Source organism: Asterias rubens, chromosome 16, assembly GCF_902459465.1.
Source record: "Asterias rubens chromosome 16, eAstRub1.3, whole genome shotgun sequence".
Lineage (NCBI taxonomy): Eukaryota > Metazoa > Echinodermata > Asteroidea > Forcipulatida > Asteriidae > Asterias > Asterias rubens.
Window position 1 is genome coordinate 59,311 of NC_047077.1, and position 23,927 is coordinate 83,237.

A 23,927-nucleotide genomic window follows, 5' to 3' on the forward strand; every position below is an offset into this window, starting at 1 on the left:
GAGTTTACTAATCAGCACAACTTGTGCCGTCACACGGATGACCTACAGTGGCTGGAGTGTAGTAGTGAGTTTACTAATCAGTACAACTTGTGCCATCACACGGATGACCTACATTGGCTGGAGTGTAGCAGTGAGTTTACTAATCAGCACAACTTGTGCCGTCACCCTGACGACCTACAGTGGCTGGAGTATAGCAGTGAGTTTACTAATCAGTACAACTTATGCCGTCACACGGATGACCTACAGTGGCTGGAGTGTAGCAGTGAGTTTACTAATCAGTACAACTTGTGCCGTCACACGGATGACCTACAGTGGCTTGAGTGTAGCAGTGAGTTTACTAATCAGCGCAACAAGTGCCGTCACATGAATGACCTGCAGTGGCTTGAGTGTAGCAGTGAGTTTACTAATCAGTACAACTTGTGCTGTCACACGGATGACCTACAGTTGCTGGAGTGTAGCAGTGAGTTTACTAATCAGTACAACTTGTGCTGTCACACGGATGACCCACAGTGGCTGGAGTGTAGCAGTGAGTTTACTAATCAGTACAACTTGTGCCGTCACACGGATGACCCACAAAGGCTTGAGTGTAGCAGTGAGTTTACTAATCAGTGCAACTAGTGCCGTCACATGAATGACCTACAGTGGCTGGAGTGTAGCAGTGAGTTTACTAATCAGTGCAACTAGTGCTGTCACATGGATGACCCACAGTGGCTTGAGTTTAGCAGTGAGTTTACTAATCAGTGAACTGGTGACGTCACATGACTGACCAACAGTGGATGGAGTGTAGTCGTGAGTTTATTAATCAGGGCAACTAGTGCCGTCACGATGACCTATGGTGGCTTGAGTGTAGCAGTGAGTTTACTAATCAGTACAACTTGTGCCGTCACACGGATGACCTACAGTGGCTAGAGTGTAGCAGTGAGTTTACTAATCAGTACAACTTGTGCCGTCACACTGATGACCCACAGAGGCTGGAGTGTAGTAGTGAGTTTACTAATCAGCACAACTTGTGCCGTCACACGGATGACCTACAGTGGCTGGATTGTAGCAGTGAGTTTACTAATCAGCGCAACTAGTGCCGTCACATGGATGACTAACAGTGGCTTGAGTGTAGCAGTGAGTTTACTAATCAGCGCAAGTAGTGCCGTCACATGGATGACCTACAGTATAGGAGTGAACTTACTAATCAGTGCAACTAGTGCTGCTACAGTTCAGCGCTTTAACTTTTATCATACTATGTCTGTTTGAATGATCCAAGTTCAGATTATCGCCACTACATAACGACACTGGACACTATTGGTAATTGTCAAAGACCAGCCTTCTCACTTGGTGTATCTCAACATTTGCATTAACAAACCTGTGTCAATTTTGGCTCTATTGGCAATTGGTCAGAGAAGTTGTGAGACAATGATGGAAGAAAAAACACCCTTATTTCCGAAACCTCAAAGTCTAATTCTGAGGTCTCGAAATCAAATTCATGGAAAATTAGTTCTTTCCCGAGAACTACATCACTTCAGAGGGAGCCGTTTCCTCACAATGTTTTTATACTATCAACAGCTCCCCATTACTCGTTACCAAGTAAGGTTTTATGCTTGAGTAATTCCCAACATTGTCCACTGCCTTTAATCAGCTCCCTTTAATAAGACCTACAATGTACATACCTCAGATGATGAGTTGACATTGCTCCTTCTTGAAATCCCAAGAGTGACAATGAGATGCCAAGTGCGGCCGGGCAAGGAAAATTCCAATATCAGAATCGTAAGAAACTCACAGCCAAAGAATTGAGTCAGATGAGTCCTACACAAAGAAGTAAATACTTGCTGTAAATATAAACCTTTAAGGACTTTGCATCAAGGGCTCCTGATCTCCTTATACACTATTTCTGTCTTTGCTGAGCAATTCTGCTCTGTGCTAAGCATATATCTACACACCAGGGCCTACTTTTATAAAGCTGTTAGGCAGGAGAACTCTGCTTTAAACAAATCTTGGCTTATCAATTTTTTTCTGTGGTTAGCAAGTTTTCGTGTTTACATGCTGTATTAAGAAAGGCCAAGGGCCCAATTTCATGGCTTTGATTATCGCCGGATTGTGCACTCAGGATCAATATTCTTCACTTACTGTACATGTAAAACCACAAAAATTCTGCACAAGCTGTGCAAGCGCAAAATGCCTAGATTGAGTACTCATGTGCACAAGCAAAAAGTTGCTAACAGGTGAAACTCGCTCGACTTGTGAGCAGAATTCCTTGCTTTGTAAGTATCGAATCTTTACATAAGTTAAGCAGCGAGTCATGAAAATGGGCCCTATTACCTCTCTGTTTGCTGATATGAGTAATATATTTTGTGGTGCCCAGTATATTTTACTAACAAGGGCCCCCAGTGTGTCATTAATTTTTGGATATCTGCAAAAAGACCTTAACAGGTGCCAAACCAAAACATGTTTGCTTTCGTGTTATCTACTGAGGTTTAGTAGAATGCAAAAGGTACATGTAGGTGTCGATCGTAGCGTCGTACATCAAAACAAAGTTTTACACCCCCCCCCCACCCTTTCAACAAAAACACACCTTGGCCGACCTGGTAAATCTTTGTTCTACTGTTTTGTGGACCGAGTAAATTTTGCCAGTGTTCCCGTGAGATTTTCACAGGTTGGTTGTTCGGAGTGTTTTGTTAAAGGGATTGGAATGATCATTACATTTTTTTTTAAGTTACTGTACCGTCCCAACAAATCCATTGTGAATGGGCAACCTGGATCTGCCTCATCTTCTTGCTCACTTGTGAAATTTGCTAACACCTAAGCCTTTTTTCTGCAACACTAAGCACAACAAAGTTTACTATGCATATGGGCCCTGGGTGTGGGTTCAAATCCCCGGTCATGGCACTTGTGTTCTTGAGCTTCACTATAATTGGACTTAAATGGGTATCTGCTAGGGTATAGGTTCATGTTGCGATTGAAAAAGCCTGATATTGGCCGGTAGCTAGAGTTAGTATACAAATATTGACTGCTTCGAGTGCTATGGTTAAAACTATGACTCCCGAGGTGATCTCCGGAGCGTTCTTTTTCCCCGAGGTGAAGCCGAGGGAAAAAAGAATGCTCCGGGGATCACCGAGGGAGTCATAGTTTAAACCATTGCACAAGTAAAAGCAGCCAATGTTTGTTTTATAACACCCCAAACATTTCTAAATAATGTACAGACTTTACAGACCTGAATGCTACAATCCTACACGACGCGAATACAGATTGCAAAATTTTACTGTGCTGCATGTAGTGTCATGTAATCCGAAATGGTTACAGACTATTAACTTATCATCCTCGTACACGCAACGGATTTCTGGGTACTGCACGCCGTGTGCTAGTCTTTCGGACTAGCGCACGGCAAACCGATGCACTATCACACGGCCGTCGTCTAGCAAAACTAAGACATATCATGTGACGCGCTCTAAACCAATGAAAAGGCAGAATATTGGTACTGGGTGTTATAATTGAATCTAGCAGCGGGTTATGTATGGATGGGTCAAATACAATCAGAACATACTGATCGAAATGTCAAGTTATTTTACAACAGCGCCCAATTTCCACTAAACCGTAAGCAAATAATCGGCGCTTGTGGGAGAAGGGAATTCAGTGATTACGGTAATAGTATTTCACAGGTTAGCAGGAATATGTGGCTTGCGCTCCTGCATACTCTTTGTTATTAGGCATTCTACACTTAAACAGCTAGCGCTGGGATTCAGCACTTGCACATAAGCAGAGAATGGTGAGTGTTTCAAGTACTCTTCCAATAACCAATGATGTACAACCCCTTTAAGATATGTTTCTTGAATACTAGAGGATTGGAATGAATGTACTCTTCCAATAACTAATGATGTACCATCCCTTTATGGTATGTTTCTTGAACACTAGAGGATTGGAATGAATGTACTCTTCCAATAACTAATGATGTACCATCCCTTTATGGTACGTTTCTTGAATACTAGAGGATTGGAATGAATGTACTCTTCCAATAACCAATGATGTACCATCCCTTTATGATATGTTTCTTGAATACTAGAGGATCGGAATGTATGTACTCTTCCAACAACCAATGATGTACCATCCCTTTATGGTATGTTTCTTGAACACTAGAGGATTGGAATGAATGTACTCTTCCAATAACCAATGATGTACCATCCCTTTATGGTATGTTTCTTGAACACTAGAGGATTGGAATGAATGTACTCTTCCAATAACCAATGATGTACCATCCCTTTATGGTATGTTTCTTGAACACTAGAGGATTGGAATGAATGTACTCTTCCAATAACCAATGACGTACCATCCCTTTGTGATATGTTTCTTGAACACTAGATGATCGGAATGAATGTACTGTTCCAATAACCAATAGTGTACCATTCCTTTTCGATATGTTTCTTGAACACTAGAGGATTGGATTGAATGTACTCTTCCAATAACTAATGATGAACCCTCCCTTTATGATATGTTTCTTGAACACTAGAGGATTGGAATGATGTACTCTTCCAATAACCAATGATGTACCATCCCTTTATGATATGTTTCTTGAAAACTAGAGGATTGGAATGAATGTACACTTCAAACAACCAATGATGTACCATCCCTTTATGGTATGTTTGTTGAACACTAGAGGATTGGAATGAATGTACTCTTCCAATAACCAATGATGTACCATCCCTTTATGGTATGTTTCTTGAACACTAGAGGATTGGAATGAATGTACTCTTCCAATAACCAATGATGTACCATCCCTTTATGGTATGTTTCTTGAGAACTAGAGGATCAGAATGAATGTACTCTTCCAATAACCAATGATGTACCATCCCTTTATGATATGTTTCTTGAATACTAGAGGATTGGAATGAATGTACTCTTCCAATAACCAATGATGTACCATCCCTTTATGATATGTTTCTTGAATACTACAGGATTGGAATGAATGTACTCTTCCAATAACCAATGATGTACCATCCCTTTTTGATATGTTTCTTGAATACTAGAGGATTGGAATGAATGTACTCTTCCACTAACCAATAGTAAACCATCCCTTTTCGATATGGATTAGAAAACTAGAGGATTGATATGAATGTGCTCTTTCAGAAACCATTGATTTACTTTACCTTTGATCTTTTTATTTTTGTACTATTTTTAAAGAGCAAATGACTGGAGACAATACTTGAAGTAGAGAGAGATCTGACAATCAAAAGAGTTAGTTCATGTTTTATGGTTTATTTACAATCAAACAAACAACCATTTGCATTTTGAGTTTCGATTTAATAAACATTAAAGGTACACACAAATTTAAACAAAATCTAAGAAAAAAGATGGAAATCAATTTAAATCAATTGTTGGCATAAAAATAAACAACCTTCAGCAAATCAGCAAACAGATTTCCTCTTGTCTTTATAAACCACCTTTTTGTTAGCGATATTGCATCTACATATACATGTAAAGATGCTCCATGAACAACACAATCACTCTAGGTTGGAGCAAGTTCAGGTGCTAAAACTTTAGTAAAGTTGTAGTTTAAATCAAATGTGTAATTGGCTCATCTGTCCATTTTTATAAATTTCTCAACATACCTTTCATACTGATTGGCAAAAAAGGACAAATCTGTTCCCAAAAACAAGGAGTACTAAAGGAGACAACTCTCAAATTGAGTTTTGAAAGTTGACAAAACTTGTTCTGCTCTGTCACATAACCTAACCACACCGTTCTGAAACAGTGATATGGGAGTATGACTAGAGCCTGGGGATTGGTTGATCCAGTTGGACTACATGTAGGTAGTCCAACCACTTAGCGTTCAAGTGACATATCAACTATTGCTCAGTCTGTAAGGATCTACCCATTCCTATCGTTCCCTGTCCACTTTCCATTGACAATAATTAACAATTTCTCCCCCGCCTTCCGTCCCCCCGCTCAATGTTGACTGTAACGAAGAAGACCGCCAATTGGAACCAACATTGAAAGGGGGCAGGCAGGGGGGCCCAATGAGATATGGCCTGGATCTAGTCACCCACCTGAACTTGCTCTTGCTGCATCCTGACTAATTTTAAGGACAAATGATATTGGTGTTGTGTTAAAGGCAGTGGACGCTTTTGGTAATTACTCAAAATACTTATTAGCTTAAAACCTTACATTGTAACGAGTAATGGGGACCTGTTGATAGTATAAAACATTGTGTTAAACGGCTCCCTCTGAAGTAGCGTAGTTTTTCGAGAAAGAAGTGATTTTCCACGAATTTGATTTTGAAACCTCAGATTTAGAATTTGAGGTCTCGAAATCAAACATCTGAAAGCACACAACTTTGTGTGACAAGGGTGTTTCTTTTTTCATTATTATCTCGCAACTTTGATGATCGATTGAGCTAAAATTTTCACAGGTTTGTTGTTTCATGCATATGATGAGATACTCTTAGTGAGAAGACTGGTGTTTGACATTTACCAATAGTGTCCTCTGTCTTTAATATTATTTGCAAAATTTAGTTACTGGCCTGACGTTTCGACCCTAGCAGAGTCTTGTTGTCTTTAGCCTTTGAGAAAGACTCTGCACGAGTCGAAACGTCAAGCCATTAACTATTTTTGCTATTTTTGCAGTAATACCATGTAGGTATTTTTTGTTTGGTAAGCAGTTTGCAACAGATTATTCAAATATTAAGTGATATATAATGTCGATCCATTGAATCAACAAATTTCATAGAAACTATATTTCCTTCACCGGGCTGAAAAACATTGAAATAGTATTAAAAACACATTACATTTGTTCACTCAAAAGTTTGCGCAGGTCCTGTAACATGCAGTTAACACTAATGTAGGAATTCTACATAAACTTTTCATGTATTAGTATGGAAATATTGAATACTATGAGGGGCACTGTTAAAATTATAGGCCCAAGGTGATGTCAATACCATGACTATGCCTCAAGTGAAGCTTAGGGAATAGCCATGGTTTTGACATCACCGAGGGCCTATAATTTTAACAGTGCCCCGATTATGCAGTCAATATTTCTTTTATATACCGAACACAGATTCTTCTAAACAACACTGACTACAATGAAAGGTTGTCTGCGTCACGGAACACTAGTCATACATGTACAACCTATCATACAGAACACACGAGCGACCTCTTTGCAACCGTTATTTTCAGGGCAGGCATAGTCACCGGGGCGTAGTCAACTATGAAGTCATCTTGATAGAAAAAGGAGGCACAGCTATTTCCATGACTCTGTTATTAACCAATCAGATTACAGGATTCTATATATGAGGTATATATTGTACACTATGTTTTTATCATGAAATCATCTTGCAATCAAAAAAATGGACAGAGATTAATGGGTTCCTCAAATGCTTCGCCTTAAATTTGAAAATTTTTCAAAGAAAATATTCCTCGGAACGACTGATACTGGTATGAACTTTAGAATCAGTGAGCTTTCAGATGAAAATATTTCTCTAGAGGATTGGTACTGGTATGAACTTTAGAATCAGTGAGCTTTCAGATGGAAATATTTCTCTGGAGGATTGGTACTGGTATGAACTTAAGAATCAGTGAGCTTTCAGATGGAATTATTTCTCTTGAGGATTGGTACTGGTATGAACTTAAGAATCAGTAGAGCTGGTATAAACTTTAGAATCAATGAGCTCAGAGACGACATATTTCTCCTGAGGATTGGTACTGGTATGAACTTTGGAATCAGTGAGCTTTCAAATGGAAATATTTCTCTGGAGGATTGGTACTGGTATGAACATTAGAATCAGTGAGCTTTCAGATGGAAATATTTCTCTGGTGGATTGGTACTGGTATGAACTTTAGAATCAGTGAGCTTTCAGATGGAAATATTTCTCTGGTGGATTGGTACTGGTATGAACTTTAGAATCAGTGAGCTTTCAGATGGAAACACAACACCAAGTGATGATTAATAATTGGTTATTAGAAGATAAATTGCATTCTAATCTTCCAGTTTTCAAAAAAGAAATCATAAAGGGGTTGTATATCTCAATGGTTATTGGAAGAGTACATTCATTCCAATCCTCTAGTTTTCGAGAAACATATCATAAAGGGATGGTACATCATTGGTTATTGGAAGAGTACATCATTCCAATCCTCTAGTTTTCAAGAAACATATCATAAAGGGATGGTACATCATTGGTTATTGGAAGAGTACATTCATTCCAATCATCTATCATTTAAGAACCATATCATAAAGGGATGGTACATCATTGGTTATTAGAAGAGTACATTCATTTCACTCCTATGGTGGTATTTTTGTTTTTTTGTTGTGCGTGCGTTACCCATCTCAGCAGAGTGTAAAAAACTACGTTTGCGTTCGTGTGGTCTCGCCCCAAAGTTTTTTAACCAGCGAGAGCACAGAAAAGTTTTTGTAATTGAGTCATGCTATAAGGTGATTAAGCTGCGGTTGCTTTGTGTTTTTGTTTACTATTTACTTTGACTACCTAATAAGTTGAACTGAAATTTAAGATTGCTTGAATCAATAAGAAATTTAAAGTATGTTCTTGGGTTGAACTCTTCCGTGATGGGTTAATCATAGTTGTATCACCAAGCATTGTGTTTGCAATTAGGGTGTTATAAACAAAACTGTATGTGAAAGAATTCACAAGTCGAACCGACATAGTTAAACATAATTTTTGCTAAGTTAATAATTTAAATTAAATGTAATTTTCTTGTATTCAAAAGTCGCTTTCTTGTCAGCCGTTTTGATTATTTCTTGTCTGTAGTTTCAGTAGTGTTCGTTTTTGAACGGGGGTCACCATTAGCAAAAGTTCAAGAGAGAATTCATGATAAGTGTTTGCTAAAATCGAATGATGGTGACAGTGTTCAAGGAACATATCATAAAGGGATGGTACATCATTGGTTATTGGAAGAGTACATTCATTCCAATCCTCTAGTGTTCAAGAAACATATCATAAAGGGATGGTACATCATTGGTTGTTGGAAGAGTACATTCATTCCAATCCTCTAGTGTTCAAGAAACATATCATAAAGGGATGGTTCATCATTAGTTATTGGAAGAGTACATTCATTCCAATCCTCTAGTTTTCAAGAAACATATCTTAAAGGGGTTGTATATCATTGGTTGTTGGAAGAGTACATTCATTCCAATCCTCTAGTTCTCAAGAAACATATCTTAAAGGGGTTGTACATCATTAGTTATTGGAAGAGTACATTAATTCCAATCCTCTAGTTTTCAAGAAACATATCTTAAAGGGGTTGTATATCATTGGTTGTTGGAAGAGTACATTCATTCCAATCCTCTAGTTCTCAAGAAACATATCTTAAAGGGGTTGTACATCATTAGTTATTGGAAGAGTACATTCATTCCAATCCTCTAGTTTTCAAGAAACATATCTTAAAGGGGTTGTATATCATTGGTTGTTGGAAGAGTACATTCATTCCAATCCTCTAGTATTCAAGAAACATATCTTAAAGGGGTTGTTTATCATTAGTTATTGGAAGAGTACATTCATTCCAATCCTCTAGTTTTCAAGAAACATATCACAAAGGGATGGTACATCATTGGTTGTTGGAAGAGTACATTCATTCCAATCCTCTAGTATTCAAGAAACATACCATAAAGGGATGGTACATCATTGGTTGTTGGAAGAGTACATTCATTCCAATCCTCTAGTGTTCAAGAAACATATCACAAAGGGATGGTACATCATTGGTTATTGGAAGAGTACATTCATTCCAATCCTCTAGTGTTCAAGAAACATACCATAAAGGGATGGTACATCATTGGTTATTGGAAGAGTACATTCATTCCAATCCTCTAGTATTCAAGAAACATATCATAAAGGGATTGTACATCATTGGTTATTGGAAGAGTAAATTCATTCCAATCCTCTGGTTCATCATTGGTTATTGGAAGAGTACTTGAAACAATCACCATTCTCTGCTTATGTGCAAGTGCTGAATCCCACCGCTAGCTGTTTAAGTGTAGAATGCCTAATAACATAGAGTATGCACGAGCACAAGCCACATTTTCCATATGATACATTATACAATCGTGGCACGCTGTGACGGGGTCCATGATGTTTTTTACACCCGAGGGGGAAAATGGCAACCAAGGCGAAGCTGAGGGTGCCATTTTCCCCCTTAGGACCCCAAAACCCATGGACCCCAAATCACAATTGTTTTGTTATACCTTGGTAACATGATTATTCCTCTTCTCAAAGTTGTGTTGTCATCTTTAAACATTAATTACCAGGAGTATGCCAAATTTAATAGCAGACAATCAGTGATACAGTTGTTCAAACAAGAAACCATTCTTCACTGTTCCCTCGAACCCGTGGTCGTTTCGTACTAAGCGCTGGAAAACGACCAACGCTGGGAATGATCAAGGTGATGTACACCGGTTTACATCACTCATATTACCCGCCGCACTGTGCAGCCGTGGTACATGTGTATTTGTTGCACAGCACGTGATTGGTTCGCGACCAATCAAACTTCACAGTTTGTTACCAAGGTATAACAACATTGTTTTGTTGGAGAGTACATACATTCCAATGAGTACCCCAGGCACTTCATTCCTCAGCTTTGCTTGGTTCCCTGATGACCATACTTAGTGTGGCGGTTTATCTCATTCTTCATAATATCAATTTGTACATCAACCTGTGAACATAAGGAAGCATTAATGAAATAAGAACTTACTGGAAAATATAAAATATAAATCTTTGAAGGATTCACCTTTATAACTTTATATAGGCTGATCATGTTTTTAAGTTGATTTATTAACAAAGGGACCTGTTATGATTTGTAATGGCTCTGAAAATTAATGACTATAAAGACAAAAGTTAAGACATGCCCGTATGTTTCAATTTTAAAAAGGTAAGGACACCAAGGCATTGTGTGCTTGGAAAAGGGCACCCTATCAGGATATTTTAAATTTCAAGGGCACCAAGGCAATGAGTAAGAAGAACATCAGCTTTGGATAATATAATGCATTGTGAGAGACATTTCATTTTGAGGTACTGGGGTTATAGAAAAATATATCATTTTTATCCCAAGAAACTTGAATACTGTATAAGGAGCGTCATTTACAGTAACGCTTCTCAGATTGTGTTCTCCTATCAGGGATTATTCTTCCTTCATGGCAGTCGCTCAGGATTTTCAGGGATATCTCAAAAAGGCGACCACCTTTTGTCATGAATTTTTCATGGGTTAGTTTGATTGTGTTGTGTAGGATCGAGACATTTCACAGTTCCAAAAACCAAGGGTACACTCTGCCTTTTAAAAACAGTGTTGTGAGTGCATATATCTGCAGTGCTTAAAACCAAGTACATTGTATGACATTGCTGCTGTCATAAGTTGAAGACTTATTAGTTTGACAATGTCTCACTGATGTGCCAAAGAGAACGGCATCGTTTCTTGCATAACGCGAGGCATTGTCGGTAAGAAGGTTGAGGGCGCTATTGTATGTAAAAGTCTAAGCAATATTGCTCAATGGCATAGGAAATATGCAAATAGTAAGTTGACTCTACCGGTAAGTAATAATAACTTGGTTCTTATAAGTAGAGTAAAGTAGACCCAAAGAGAAGTATTTCTTTCTACAGAAATGAACTTGTTTCTCACAAAATGAGAATTTTTTTGTACTTCTTTCTACAGAAATGAACTTGTTTCTCACAAACTAAGCATTAGTTGTGGATGTATTTACCTCATCATTCATTCTGTGATGCAGTTGTGTCTCCTCATCCACCTTCATATACTTCATCATCAGTCCAATAGTTCACATCCTTCTTCTCACTGAAGGTATTATGCTCTGACAGTAACTGTTGGGGTCAAGAAGTTTGAGACTGAGGTTAGACTAGTATACTAGGAGCAAGTTGAGTGGGCACATTTAGTTGACCTGTGATTGACTACTGACTAGCATTGTACATGCGCAGTGACGCACTCACCCAAATGACTCACTTTGGAAGTCTAGTCACCTTCAGCCTTTTTGCAAGTGTCACTGGTTCCCTTCTGCACTTTACACATGTTAGAATTGAACATGCTGTTGGGACCAGATAAGAAACCATGGGCTCGAGGCTGGTTACAAATGGTCAACCACAGTAGTCAACCAATGGTCTACCAGCCTGGGTTCGAGTCAACCTTTAATAAACCACGGTGCAAACTCAAACTTGCTCTAGTGTGATGTTGTTGGTGCAATAATGTCTGACATTAGGAAGAGCAAACCAAGACAGGGCAAAACTGTGATTAATGCTTGAACACTGATGAAAACTTGAAAAACTATGTGGAGAAGAATTACCATCTCAACTGCCACGGTGTTTCAATATGATTCAAACTTGCTCCATGTCACTGGGTGAGGTTATTGGCCATTCAGTTAATAGAATCTACTCCCCACAATACAATTTTACTGACAATTCATAAGTCTTCTTTAGTGGTATTGAATCTGTACTTGCAGATACTTTATGTCTAGAAAGCACAGGATTTTGCTTGGACGAACTAAAACTTTGTCCCTTACATGCTATGTTTTTCAGAATATTTGTCAGCAATACTCTCAGCAGCAAAATGTTTTTTGACAGGGGACTTGTCTGCAATACTATGCAAATAGTAAATTGACTCTACCGGTTAATAGTAATACTTGGTTCTTATAAGTAGAGTGAAGTAGACCCAAAGAGTTAAAGTATTTCTTTCTACAGAAATGAACTTGTTTCCCACAAACTAAGCATTAACTGTGGATGTATTTACCTCATTCATTCTGTGATGCAGTTGTGTTTCCTCATCCACCTTCATATACTTCATCATCAGTCAACTAGTTCACATCCTTCTTCTCGCTGAAGGTATTATGCTCTGACAGTAACTGTTGGGGTCAAGAAGTTTTAGACTGAGGTTAGACTAATACACTGGGTTTGAGTCAAACCTTTAATTAAAGGCAGTGGACACTATTGGTAATTACTCAAAACAATTATTGGCATAAAACCTTTCTCGGTGACGAGTAATGGGGAGAGGTTGATGATATAAAACATTGTGAGAAACGGCTCCCTCTGAAGTGCCATAGTTTTCGAGAAAGAAGTAATTTTCCACGAATTTGATTTCAAGACCTCAGATTTAGAACTTGAGGTCTCGAAATTGACCATCTAAACGCACACAACTGCGTGTGACAAGGGTTATTTTTCTTTCATTATTATCTCGGATAATAATTGAGCTTAAATTTTCACAGGTTTGTTATTTTATGTATATGTTGAGATACACCAACTGTGGAGGCTAGTCTTTGACAATTACCAATAGTGTCCACTGCCTTTAACCATGGTGCACACTCGAACCTGCTCTAGTACGATGTTGTTGGTGCAATAAGGGTTGACATTAAGAAGAGCAAACCAAGACAGGGCAAAACTGTGATAAATGCTTGAACACTGACGAACAAACGAGGTCCACACAATGTACGTACTTAAACAACTATGTGGAAGATGAACTAACATCTCAACACATGGGACCAACGGCTCTAGGTCCCAGCCTAAGGACTGCAATGGTTAAGTGTCTTCATTAAGGACACAAGTGTCACGGCTGGGGATTTGAACTCACACTCTGGTGATCAGAAACACCAGAGTTTGAATTTAATGCTCTTAACCGCTCGGCTACGACATTTCCACACTGGGTGAGCTCATCTGGGTGAACTCATTGGCCTAGCAGTTAAGATCTACTCCAACAATACAATTTTACTGACAATGCACAAGTCTTCTGTAGTGATATTGAACCTGTACATGCGGATATTTTGTGTCCAGGAAGCACAGGATTTTGCTTGAAGGAACTTAAACTTTGTCCATTTTACATGTTACGTTTAATAAATATTTATCAGCAATACTCTCAGCAGCAGAATGTTGACACTGGACTTGTCTGCATTTCTACTCCTCGACTCTAAGACACACCATCGCAGGTTCTCAAGGTCAAGTGGTTAAGATCACCACATTCAAGTTCGGGTGGTTAAGCCATCGAAGTGCGGGTTTGAATCCTGGTCATGACAGTTGTGTCCTCGAGCAGGATATCTCACTTTAATTGCTTCTCTTCAGCCAGTAGTATAAATGGGTACCTGCGGGAGTTGGTGGGTATTGTGTATAAAAAGGCCTTTCCAATGCTACAACTGCCCCGGTTTATACTCCCCAGGAATCTGAGAAAAATTAAAGGAGTGGTATCGGCCCAATGACCTAGGGTTGATTTCACAAAGAGATAGGACTAGTCCTAACTATGGACTAGTCCTAAGACATATTAAAAACGTATAGCTATTCTTCGTCCTAACTCGTTATAAGACTAAGACTAGTCCTAACTCTTTGTGAAATCCACCCCAGGGCACTTATGATAAGTGCATTGAGACTGTTATTGTGAAATAATTTGCGATATAAGAACTATTATTATTATTATGGTTCCTCTCATCTCCTACCTGATTTCTTTGGTCTAGTTCATGATCAAGCAATGACAGCATCTGCTTCACACTCCTCATCCTCAAGACACTGAACTAGACTTGAGTTCTTCTTCTGTAAAAAAAAAACAAAGAAAGATTAAGATGAAGGCAAAACCCCCTAATAAACTGTCACCAGGAGCACAATTATCCTTATCCAAAGTTAAAGGCAGTGGACACTATTGGTAATTTCTGAAAATAATTATTATCATAAGACCATTCTTGATTACAAGTAATGGGGAGAGGTTGATGGTATAAAACATTGTGAGAAACAGCTCCCTCTGAAGTGGAGTAGTTTTCGAGAAAGAAGATATTTTCCACGAATTTGATTTCGAGACCTCAAGTTTAGAAATCAACCATCTAATCGCACACAACTTCGTGTGAGAAGGGTTATTTTTTTTTCATTATTATCTCGCAACTTTGATGACCGATTGAGCTCAAATTTTCACAGGTTTGTTATTTTATGAATATGTTGAGATACACTAACTGTGAAGGCTAGTCTTTGACAATAACCAATACTGTCCACTGCCTTTAATATCATTCAAACTTGCTTCTTGTCACTGGAGGAGCTAATTGGCCTAGCAGCCAAGATCTACTCTAGAATAAGGAAAATGTTACTTGGCAGTGGATTTGTCTGCACTCCTATTTCTTTACTCTAAGACACACCACATGGTTCCTCTCATCTCTCATACCTGATTTATTCGGTCTAGTTCATGCTCCAGCAGTGACATCACCTGCTTTATAGCTTAAAACTCCCACGCTCGTCATCCTCAAGACACTGCACTAGACTTGAGTTCTCCTTCTGTAAAGAACAAAGTTGAGAAAGAGTGAGATGAGGTGAAAGTGAAATCCTGTAGAATTCCAACCAATGATGATCCTTACACCATGTTCAGAATCTCATTCATGAGAACCATCTTCTGTCTGAGGTTCATTTTTCTCCCCACAGGACTCTGAAAGCAGCGAGTGTACAGCGCTTATCACACATCAATGAGAGGGTCAAACCAATATTATAAGATTATTCATTATCCCAGCCAGGCTATCATGGGCAGCGCTGTATTGATACTTCTTGTCACTTAATGAGCTGCAAAACATTGCTGATGGTTACATTTGAATTGGTTTATAGGGAAATTTTTCGATTCATCCAGGATTGATGTCGATGGAAGGACACAGGGTTTGGGGGGGGGGCAATTGAAAAAGTGTCCCCCACCCTTTATAAAGTGGGGGACATGTGTCCCCCACTTCGCCCACAGGATTGATGCCCATGGCAGGACACAGGGTTTGGTCTTACACAAAGCACAAAGCAATACTTAAGCTTCATGACAAAGGTGGTCAAAAACTAGGGGGGGGCGCATTTGATAAAGTGTCCCCCAACCTTTATAAAGTGAGGGCGTGTCCCCCGTCGCCCCGAAGGATTGATGCTGACGGCAGGACACAGGGTTTGGGATACAGGGCTTAGGTCTTACACAATGCAATACTTGAGCTTCATGATAAAGGTGGTCAAACACATCGGGGGAGGGGAACACTTGATATTGTGTCCCCCACCCTTCACACCCCCCCCTTTTTTTAAGCTGGGGGGGGGGGCAATCTGTCACTGATGAAGCCTTTACAGCAGTGGGGACGGGGCCTCGCTGAAGGGCTCGGGAAAATTTTGCATTTTAAATTCATTTAAGGGGGGACACTTGACATAGTGTCCCCCACCATTCAAACAGTGGGGGGACACCCCCAGAAACGATGCCCATGAGCTTCATGATAAAGGTGGTCAACAAAACATGGGCGGGACATTTGATATTATGTACCCTACCACTGCCCCCCTCCCCAGACTCTGATTGACACCCATGTTATTATGCAGTACTGATAGGCCTATAGGTAATTGAGATTCCGTGGTGCACTCAGCAGCCACTGCCAGAAACACTGGGGCAAACCCCTTCTCTTAGCTTTGAGTGTAACTGCCTTCGATTTCATCAAATTCTTCCTAACTTATATGATTAATCTTAGGCTTTCAGACTAGTTAAGTTCCATTACCTTAGCAGCTACGTATAGGATACATTGAACACATGTATCCTTATTAGGACAAGTTACTCGTCCTAACTCAAGATATGTACATATATGTAGGATTAATCCTAGCGTTTCGTAAAATCGGCTTACATTACATAGCACCGGACCCACGACCCTTTGTTGCTATGGACAACAAATTCACAAATTTTAAATATGCAGTCAACCTAGACGGACGTGTTTTTGACTTGCTCCGTGGGGCTCTCCGTTTTCTGTCAATTATACACTCCGTCTCTCCGTTAAACCTCGGTTTTTTTCACCATCTCTGCCTTACAACATCGAACAGACTTCTAGATCAAGGTCATGCCTCCAAAAAAAGATAAAAGCAAGGGTTCAACTGGCTCAACAGACGAACCTAGTGCCAAGCTTCCCGCACCTAGCACGTCGGGTGACCAAGGGCCTATCACGAGATCACAGAGCCCCTCATCATCGGACAATGAGTTATCTTGCTTGCGGCGGGAAATTAAGAACATGGCAGTTGATCTACATTCTAAACTAGATCAAGTTATCAACAACCAGCAGGATCTACTTACCAGAATGGGGAAGATTGAGGCCGACCACGAAGAGATGGAGAAATCTATCCTATTTACCAACCAATCTGTTGAAGATCTGCAAGCAGAAAACAAATTACTGGCTGATGGGGCATCCAAGATGGCGAAGCAGTTGGACGAGGCCACGACGAACATCAGTAAGCTTCAGGAAACCAGTCTCCAGCAAAAACGCTATTCCCGAAGCTTTAACATCAGAATAGGCGGCATACCAGAAGCTCTCAACGAGAACCATATAGTCCCTTTTGAAAAGGCTATGCAGACCTTCGCAACAAAATTTAGCATGCCCGACGTGACTATCGAGAACGCCCACCGGACCGGCCGCTCACCGAGATACGCCTCAGACGTGACAGATAAACCTCGCCATATCCTGGTCAAATTCCTGTATCGGCCGGAACGACAGAAGATCCTGAAGCATGCCAAGCGAGCCCTTGCAAACTCCCCGTGTTCATTTTGGAGGATCTCCCTGCCGCCGACATTGCAAAGAAGAGAGAGCTTTGCGACATAATGAAGAAAGCGTATCAGTCCGGCGGTCGACCTGTCTTCCGCAACGGTGAACTATACATAAACGGCTCCAAATACATCAAGACCGACCCGTCTTCTTCTTCTTCTCCTTGAACTTCAGGGCTTCCTGGTATCAAGTTTATTTTCTTAATGGTTACATTTAACTTTACTATGATTCCCATGGAGCAAGTACTGCTCAATGTTTAATTCATATTTATCCATGTTTTGTGGTTATTCATGTACTTGTTTTCCGTTTGAGTTTACTATTCGTCTCGTATGGTATTACACGGCTACTACCAAAAGCTTACATAATAGTATAACGACTGAGGAATGTTGCTTAATCTGTGTTGGGGCAATTGTATATAGTATAATGCTATACTACACTTTTCAATGACTACTTATTGTGAGTTATGCAATAGTCAACTTACATGCCATGAGCACGCTTTGCCTTTTAATCACCTAGAAGATGACATGGATTTCCATGTAGCTCTTGTAGAGCTCCGAACCAATCAAAGATTTAACACTGATAGGCTTTCAAATCTCATACTTAATCCTTTAATATTTAACAATCAGTTTCCTGGAAACGCCGATGTCGATCCTGACAGTAACTTCTATCTTAACACACATCAAAACTCTGATTATTTATTCTGTGATCAATTTCAAGAACGATTCAAGCACAAACCTGTCAAAGATACCTTCTCTACCTTTCATTTAAATGCAAGAAGTTTTCATACAAATTTTGACAGTATTTGCGACTATCTTGATCTTTTGAATTTTCAGTTCTCTATCCTTGGTTTTACCGAAACCTGGCTCCATGAAAATAGCCCTCCATTTAAAATTGATGGGTACAATTTAATTTCTAATAATAGAAAAGACAAGGCTGGTGGTGGCGTTGCTTTGTACATACATGATTCTCTTATATTTAATTTGAGAAACGACATATTCCTAGACAATAACTATGTGAATCACTGTTTATTGAAATCCCTCGCTCGGGACAAAAGAACATTATTGTTGGTGTAGTATATAAGCCACCCAAGGTTAATCCTGCTACTTTTGTTGACTCATTTGATATTGTTCTCCAGCAAATTAACAAAGAAAACAAAAAGACTTTTATTATGGGCGACTTCAACGTAGATCTCTTGCAATATGGTTCCCATCGACCTACCCAGAATTTTGTTAATAGTATTTTTAGTAATTATCATCGGCCGTTAATAAATAAACCAACCCGTATTACTGACACGACTGCCACCATCATTGACAACATCATTTCCAACAATCTCGATGATGACATGTCTTGTGGTATTCTATTTACTGAAATTACAGATCATTTTCCCATCTTCCAAGTCTCATCATTAAAGGGCACTCACCAGCCCCAACATTGTGCTAATCAATCTAGAAGGATAATCAATGCCGGTGGTATTGCCAGATTTTCATATGATCTTGTTGAAACTGACTGGAGTGACGTTTTGTCTAATGAGGATCCTAACCAAGCTTTCAATTTGTTTCACTCCAAGTATACCTCAATGTATGATGCAAATTTTCCTGTTCAACAAGTCAAATCCAAAACGACTTGTAAACTTAAAAGCTGGATGACCACTGGTTTGATTAAATCTATCAAGTACAAACATAGACTGTATAAAAAATATATCAACAAACCAACTGAGCAAAATAAGCATAAGTATACAACTTACCGTAATAAACTAACCACCCTGTTAAAAGAAGCTAAGTCTAAATACTATAAAGATAAATTTGACCATGCAAAACATGATGTAAAGAAGACATGGAAGATTATTAAGCTCATTCTGAATAATAATACCGGTAGTCGTAAGTCAGACACAAAGCTTAATCACGAGGGTAGACAAGTTAATGATCCCCATGAGGTCGCTGATATATTCAATAATTACTTCACTAACATTGGCCCATCACTGAATAGTAAAATTCCACAAACAGATGTGTCATTTAAAGATTTTTAAAAATGTAATCACCCTGAATCAATGTTTTTCTACCCTACCGATCAAAAGGAGGTTTGCGATATTGCCAAATCATTTAAGAATGGTAAAAGTGCTGGGTACGATGACCTGAGCCCTGATGTTTTTAAGTCCGTTATTTCCAAAATTAGTCGGCCATTATGCCATGTTTGTAATTTGTCCATTTCTAAGGGTGTTTTTCCCGATAAACTGAAAACGGCCAAAGTGACCCCCATATTCAAAGCTGGAGACCAGTGTGAAACCGTTAACTACCGACCAATGTCTGTGTTATCATGTTTTTCTAAACTTCTCGAAAAAATAGTCTACATGAGAACTTCTTCTTTTTTATCTAAATTTGGTATTTTGTACAATGGTCAATACGGGTTTAGAAGTAATCATTCTACTGACATGGCTGTAATAGACCTAGTCCATGAAATTACTAAAGGTTTTGAGAATAACTGTATATCGCTCGGTGTCTTTCTAGACTTGTCTAAGGCATTCGACACCATCAATCACAATATTCTGCTTCAAAAGCTTAATTATTATGGTATAAGAGGTACTACTCTGAATTGGTTTTGTAGTTATCTTACGAACAGAAACCAATATACTAAAATTGACTGCTGCTCCTCTTCATTGAATAATATTACTTGTGGGGTACCACAAGGTTCCCTTCTTGGGCCATTGTTATTTTCTTTTTACATAAACGATATTTGTCATGCCTCAACGGTCCTCTCTTTTATCCTTTTCGCAGACGATACTAATATTATCTACTCAAGTGATATTAGACATGTAGGAACTATTATCAATGTACTTAATGTTGAATTAGACAAAGTATCAACTTGGCTCCAGGCAAACCGACTGTCACTCAACTTGAAGAAATGTACATTTATGGCTTTTTCAAAAAGTAAAAAGAAATTGAATTTACGTAATTGTCAAGTGAAAATTAATAATGAGCCCATACAGCGAGTGACTAATACAAAATTTCTTGGGGTTTATATTGACGAATGTCTTTCATGGAACATCCATATCAAAGAATTTGAAAACAAAATATCAAAAAAATATTGGTATCATGAGTAGATTGAAGTATACATGTACACTCCCATCGAGCATTCTGCGTACCTTATATTGTTCATTTGTTCTTTCATACCTCTCCTATTGTAACATTATCTGGGCCAATACATACACATGTACAAGTCAAATCTGGATAAGTTGATTAAACTTCAGAAAAAGGCTATTCGCATTGTATGCAAGGCCCCCTTTCTCGAGCACACCACTCCCTTGTCTAAGAAACATAAGCTATTGTCTCTTATGAATATAAATGTATTTCAGCAAGATGTTTTTATGTATAAGTTTGTAAACAACCAACTTCCTAAATCATTACTCAATCTTTTTGTTTTTAACAGCACCGTACATGATTACAATACTAGGTCGTCAGCTAAATTTCATGTTCCCCTATTTAGATCAACTCTTTCCCAACACACAATTTCTTTCACTGGACCAAAAAACTGGAATAATCTTCTACCACCAATTACTAATTGCCCCTCAATTAGCTCGTTTAAATACCTACTAAAACGTTTTTACTAAATTCCCAACATAATTGATCGATTTGCTTTTTTATACTGGTAGTTGGCTTAGCCGTTACTTACTTACCTACCTACTCGTCTATGTTTTCTAATTTGTATTGTTTGTTTTATTGTTGTCCCTTTGTTTACTTCACTTCATGTTCTGCTTCATAGTTATATTTACATTTGTGTAGTTATCTACCGTAGTGGTATGTATTTATTTATTCGTCTATTTAGTGCTGTATTCCTGTTTTGTTCTGTAATCCTGTAACGGGCACATCCGCCACAAGCCTCGGCTTTTAGGATGATGCCTCCATGTGATGTGAATGTGGAAATAAATGTTTTATTGATTGATTGATGGGTGCGGCATTGTACTGACTGAGTACACAGTGCTTACTACACATCTGTGTAAGGTAAACAAAAAATAATATGTTCATCACGAATGCAATTGTGGCACCCGCTACTAACACATACATGCAGGATTTGAACTGCCTCTATCCACTAGGGTCTAGTGGTAAGACATTGCCAATGGATTTTTTTCACAGCATTCAAGAAAGTACTGAGGCAAGAGTGCTTATTAGAGTAAGAGTATTAGAACTAAAAGTAATTTTAGTAAAGCCAATTAGTTATAGCAGCTAGTAGTTTCCCTTGAAGTCTGTAGTGACTTATCGATAAATACAAGTCATGCAACAGCAGTTGATTTTCTCATGTGCTTTAGTTTTTAGGCAATGTCATCTTATTTTGTGAGTTCACTGGTCGAGGATGGTTTCTGATGCAACAGTTCTCTGCTCCTACCGTTTGACTTTATAATTTTATTTAAGCTTCAGTTAGGGTAATCTGCAACCTCGTTCCCAAGGATGAGCGATCTCGCCGCACCATCTTTTCCCAGCATGACTAGCTCGATCATAACCCCTGAAAGTGTAACTAGAAAATATCTAAATATAAGGGATATAACAATTAGTCCTGTGGTTGATCCGTTCTGTGTTGGGCGTTAGTCGCGCACACGCTGGATGTGCTGTGTGTAATAAAAGTAACACACTTGCATTGGCGTTCAGTGTTGCGTGTTGCTTGACAAATAAAGTGAATACGCTCATCTTTATACACACGCGTTTCGGCAGTTTAATGGCGCCCATTTTGATATGTCAGCGGACGTGAAAGCAACAAATGCTTGCGAAAACCATTTCTTAAAATAATGTGTTAACCCATGGGCCTGATGACGACGCTACCTATTGATTGACATCCATTTCGGTTGGAACAACCTTGTTTTAAAAACTAAATCAAAACTACAATTTGTTATACATTTTGCTTTGTGCGCCGCGCCAATTATAACCACAAAGGGATGAACGGCATGCCGCATGTTAGAATTTAGAAAGTGGGTGACCGGACCATGATGATCGGACGGTCTCCGTGTGCAATTTTCAAAACGAAAAAAAAAAAAAAAACCAAAACCCACAGTTTTGGACGTTCTTATCCCCAAATTATGGCCCTAAATATTACTTTTTCCATCAAAAACCATTTCCATGAATTGGTGTTCCGCCGTTAAGAACTTGTTTGTAATAAAATAATCAAGATTCATCGATCGGTAACGCACCGAACAATATTTATTTATCAATGAACTTTGCCCCGCATTGCGCAAGCCCTAAAGGGCAAAAGTCAACATCGAGGCTGTACATTTTACCATTCTGTACATGCGTGCAGCACACTGTATAGCAATTCTTTGTCAGTTTGTGAACGTGTTTATTGTGTTGGAGTCTATCAATGGCCAATCACAGCGTACGGACTGTTCATGCACTATGCTTGCAGTGGGTATTCCCATGGTCTGGGGGTCGTCGACGTGTGCGTGGTGTGTGTGCATTGGTTGGTTGATGCACTCGGCATATGAACCATGTGCCGTGTGAACATCGTGTTTTAATGTTTGTTTACGATTGCATTCCTGATGCTATGATTTTGAAGTCGACTCTGGCTTGTCAGCTACTCGTTTGATCTTATTAAATGCAGTCTTAAAATAGTCTCTTTGTCCTTTTTTGGGCAGGGCAGCCAATAATTTTAGCAGGGCGGCAAATTCTTTGTCAGGGCGGCCTAAATTTAGGAGGGCGGCTCGCCCTCCCAATTTACGTGTGTGGAGAACACTGACTTCCATTTGAAAACATTGACCAGTCTCTCATTGGTTTCCCTCTATGGGTACCTCTAATTGTCCCTAAAACAAAACACCCCATCCCTTAAAGGGAAGGTACAAGTTTGGTAATTACTCAAACAAATATTAACTTAAAAACTGACTTGGTAATGAGCATTGGAGAGCTGTTGATAGTTTAAACATTGTGAGAAACGGCTCCCTCTGAAGTAGTGTAGATTTTGAGAAAGAGGTAATTTCTCACTAAAATATTAAAAGACTTCTAGCCAGAAGTCTTTCATTCCTATCTGAAAACACACAGGGTGTTTTCCTTCATCATTTTCTTGAACTTCGATGACCAATTGACCCCAAATTGTCACAGGCTTGTTATTTTATGCTTATGCTGGGATACACCCACCAAGTGAGAAGACTGGTCTTTGAAAATTATCAAACGTGTTTAGTGTATTTAAAGAGATAAATCATAAAATATTCTAAACTCCCCCCACCTGACATGCCTGAGGTAGACTGGAGATGTTGCTGGTCAATATGTGTGATTGTGTGAGGCTCAGGCTGGATCCTCAGCAAGGTTCCACATCTTGGCATTGAAGCGCCCAACACCAGTCCACAGTCTCTCGAGTCTCACCCATTCCAGATGCATCAAACTGACGACCAAACTAATCTATGGAAACAACAATGTTTACCGAGAAAATCATAAAATAAAAAGTTTGCTAATTGTTGTGCACCGTTACACATAGCTTTAAAGGCA

At 39.1% G+C, this 23,927-nt stretch overlaps 1 long non-coding RNA gene across 2 annotated transcripts; it reads right to left on the reverse strand.

Moving 5' to 3' along the window:
• Nucleotides 1-1,707: 1,707 nt before the first annotated feature.
• Nucleotides 1,708-23,699, reverse strand: LOC117300626. Of its 2 annotated transcripts, none has more exons than XR_004520190.1 (7): nt 23,668-23,699; nt 15,111-15,220; nt 14,401-14,494; nt 12,714-12,825; nt 11,680-11,794; nt 10,526-10,637; nt 1,708-1,797 (listed from the first exon to the last, which is right to left on the reverse strand). It is a non-coding gene; the product is annotated as an uncharacterized LOC117300626 (long non-coding RNA). The 2 variants fall into 2 exon arrangements; XR_004520191.1 differs by lacking the exon at nt 23,668-23,699 and adding an exon at nt 17,004-17,053.
• Between the last annotated feature and the right edge of the window lie 228 nt (nt 23,700-23,927).